The sequence below is a fragment of the Oncorhynchus masou genome, chromosome 9 (assembly GCF_036934945.1).
Source record: "Oncorhynchus masou masou isolate Uvic2021 chromosome 9, UVic_Omas_1.1, whole genome shotgun sequence".
Taxonomy (NCBI): Eukaryota; Metazoa; Chordata; class Actinopteri; order Salmoniformes; family Salmonidae; genus Oncorhynchus; species Oncorhynchus masou.
Genome location: NC_088220.1, coordinates 82,419,374 through 82,423,930, shown reverse-complemented (window position 1 = coordinate 82,423,930; position 4,557 = coordinate 82,419,374).

Genomic DNA, 4,557 nt, shown 5'->3' with positions numbered 1-4,557 from the left:
TATTTAGGATGGGGTGATATGTATAGTATATACGATGGGGTGATATGTATAGTATATAGGATGGGGTGATATGTATAGTATATAGGATGGGGTGATATGTATAGTATATGGGATGGTGTGATATGTATATTATATGGGATGGGGTGATATGTATAGTATATAGGATGGGGTGATATGTATAGTATATAGGATGGGGTGATATGTATAGTATATAGGATGGGGTGATATGTATAGTATAAAAAATAGTGTGATATGTATAGTATATAGGATGGGGTGAAATGTATAGTATATAGGATGGGGTGATATGTATAGTATATAGGATGGGGTGATATGTGTAGTATAAACAATAGTGTGATATGTATAGTAGATAGGATGGGCTGATATGTATAGTATAAACAATAGTGTGATATGTATAGTATATAGGATGGGGTGATATGTATAGTATATAGGATGGGGTGATATGTATAGTATATAGGATGGGGTGATATGAATAGTATATAGGATGGGGTGAAATGTATAGTATAAACAAAAGTGTGATATGTATAGTATATAGGATGGGCGAATATGTATAGTATATAGGATGGGGTGATATGTATATTATATAGAATGCGGTGATATGTATAGTATATAGGATGGGGTGATATGTGTAGTATATAGGATGGGGTGATATGTATAGTATATAGGATGGGGTGATATGTATAGTGTATAGGATGTATAGTATATAGGATGGGGTGATATGTATAGTATATAGGATGGGGTGATATGTATAGTATATAGGATGGGGTGAGATGTATAGTATATAGGATGTATAGTATATAGGATGGGGTGATATGTATAGTATATAGGATGGGGTGATATGTATAGTATATAGGATGTGGTGATATGTATAGTATATAGGATGGGGTGATATGTATAGTATATAGGATGGGGTGATATGTATAGTATATAGGATGGGGTGATATGTATAGTATAAACAAAAGTGTGATATGTATAGTATATAGGATGGGGTGATATGTATAGTGTATAGGATGGGGTGATATGTGTATTATATAGGATGGGGTGATATGTATAGTATATAGGATGTATTGTATATAGGATGGGGTGATATGTATAGTATATAGGATGGGGTGATATGTATAGTATATACGATGGGGTGATATGTATAGTATATAGGATGGGGTGATATGTATAGTATATAGGATGGGGTGATATGTATAGTATATGGGATGGGGTGATATGTATAGTATATAGGATGGGGTGATATGTATAGTGTATAGGATGGGGTGATATGTATAGTATATTGGATGGGGTGATATGTATAGTATATAGGATGGGGTGATATGTATAGTATATAGGATGTGGTGATATGTATAGTATAAACAATAGTGTGATATGTATAGTATATAGGATGGGGTGATATGTATAGTATATAGGATGGGGTGATATGTATAGTATATAGGATGGGGTGATATGTGTAGTATATAGGATGTATAGTATATAGGATGTGGTGATATGTATAGTATATAGGATGGGGTGATATGTATAGTATATAGGATGTATAGTATATAGGATGTGGTTATATGTATAGTATAAACAATAGTTTGTTATGTATAGTATATAGGATGGGGTGATATGTATAGTATATAGGATGGGGTGATAGGTATAGTATATAGGATGGGGTGATATGTATAGTATATAGGATGGGGTGATATGTATAGTATATAGGATGGGGTGATATGTATAGTATAAAGGATTTTGTTGATATGTATAGTATAAACAATAGTTTGTTATGTATAGTATATAGGATGGGGTGATATGTATAGTGTATAGGATGGGGTGATATGTATAGTGTATAGGATGGGGTGATATGTATAGTGTATAGGATGGGGTGATATGTATAGTATATAGGATGGGGTGATATGTGGAGTATATAGGATGTGGTGATATGTATAGTATAAACAATAGTGTGATATGTATAGTATATAGGATGGGGTGATATGTATAGTATATAGGACGGGGTGATATGTATAGTGTATAGGATGTATAGTATATAGGATGGGGTGATATGTATAGTGTATAGGATGTATAGTATATAGGATGGGGTGATATGTATAGTATATAGGATGGGGTGATATGTATAGTATATAGGATGGGGTGATATGTATAGTATATAGGATGGGGTGATATGTATAGAATATAGGATGTATAGTATATAGGATGGGGTGATATGTATAGTATATAGGATGCGGTGATATGTATAGTATATAGGATGGGGTGATATGTATAGTGTATAGGATGAGGGGGTATGTGTAGTATATAGGAAGGGGTGATATGTATAGTATAAACAATAGTGTGATATGTATAGTATATAGGATGGGGTGATATGTATAGTATATAGGATGGGGTGATATGTATAGTATATAGGATGGGGTGATATGTGTAGTATAAACAATAGTGTGATATGTATAGTAGATAGGATGGGCTGATATGTATAGTATATAGGATGTATAGTATATAGGATGGGGTGATATGTATAGTATATAGGATGGGGTGATATGTATAGTATATAGGATGGGGTGAGATGTATAGTATATAGGATGTATAGTATATAGGATGGGGTGATATGTATATTATATAGGATGGGGTGATATGTATAGTATATAGGATGTGGTGATATGTATAGTATATAAGATGGGGTGATATGTATAGTATATAGGATGGGGTGATATGTATAGTATATAGGATGGGGGTGATATGTATAGTATAAAGAAAAGTGTGATATGTATAGTATATAGGATGGGGTGATATGTATAGTGTATAGGATGGGGTGATATGTGTATTATATAGGATGGGGTGATATGTGTATTATATAGGATGGGGTGATATGTATAGTATATAGGATGTATTGTATATAGGATGGGGTGATATGTATAGTATATAGGATGGGGTGATATGTATAGTATATACGATGGGGTGATATGTATAGTATATAGGATGTGGTGATATGTATAGTATATAGGATGGGGTGATATGTATAGTATATAGGATGGGGTGATATGTATAGTATATAGGATGTGGTGATATGTATAGTGTATAGGATGTATAGTATATAGGATGGGGTGATATGTATAGTATATAGGATGGGGTGATATGTATAGTGTATAGGATGTATAGTATATAGGATGGGGTGATATGTATAGTGTATAGGATGTATAGTATATAGGATGGGGTGATATGTATAGTATATAGGATGGGGTGATATGTATAGTATATAGGATGGGGTGATATGTATAGAATATAGGATGTATAGTATATAGGATGGGGTGATATGTATAGTATATAGGATGCGGTGATATGTATAGTATATAGGATGGGGTGATATGTATAGTGTATAGGATGGGGGGTATGTGTAGTATATAGGAAGGGGTGATATGTATAGTATAAACAATAGTGTGATATGTATAGTATATAGGATGGGGTGATATGTATAGTATATAGGATGGGGTGATATGTATAGTATATAGGATGGGGTGATATGAATAGTATATAGGAAGGGGTGATATGTGTAGTATAAACAATAGTGTGATATGTATAGTAGATAGGATGGGCTGATATGTATAGTATAAACAATAGTGTGATATGTATAGTATATAGGATGGGGTGATATGTATAGTATATAGGATGGGGTGATATGTATAGTATATAGGATGGGGTGATATGAATAGTATATAGGATGGGGTGATATGTATAGTATAAACAAAAGTGTGATATGTATAGTATATAGGATGGGCGAATATGTATAGTATATAGGATGGGGTGATATGTATATTATATAGAATGGGGTGATATGTATAGTATATAGGATGGGGTGATATGTATAGTATATAGGATGGGGTGATATGTATAGTGTATAGGATGTATAGTATATAGGATGTGGTGATATGTATAGTATATAGGATGGGGTGATATGTATAGTATATAGGATGGGGTGAGATGTATAGTATATAGGATGTATAGTACATAGGATGGGGTGATATGTATATTATATAGGATGGGGTGATATGCATAGTATATAGGATGTGGTGATATGTATAGTATATAGGATGGGGTGATATGTATAGTATATAGGATGGGGTGATATGTATAGTATATAGGATGGGGGTGATATGTATAGTATAAACAAAAGTGTGATATGTATAGTATATAGGATGGGGTGATATGTATAGTGTATAGGATGGGGTGATATGTGTATTATATAGGATGGGGTGATATGTGTATTATATAGGATGGGGTGATATGTATAGTATATAGGATGTATTGTATATAGGATGGGGTGATATGTATAGTATATAGGATGGGGTGATATGTATAGTATATACGATGGGGTGATATGTATAGTATATAGGATGGGGTGATATGTATAGTATATAGGATGGGGTGATATGTATAGTATATGGGATGGGGTGATATGTATAGTATATAGGATGGGGTGATATGTATAGTGTATAGGATGGGGTGATATGTATAGTATATAGGATGGGGTGATATGTATAGTAT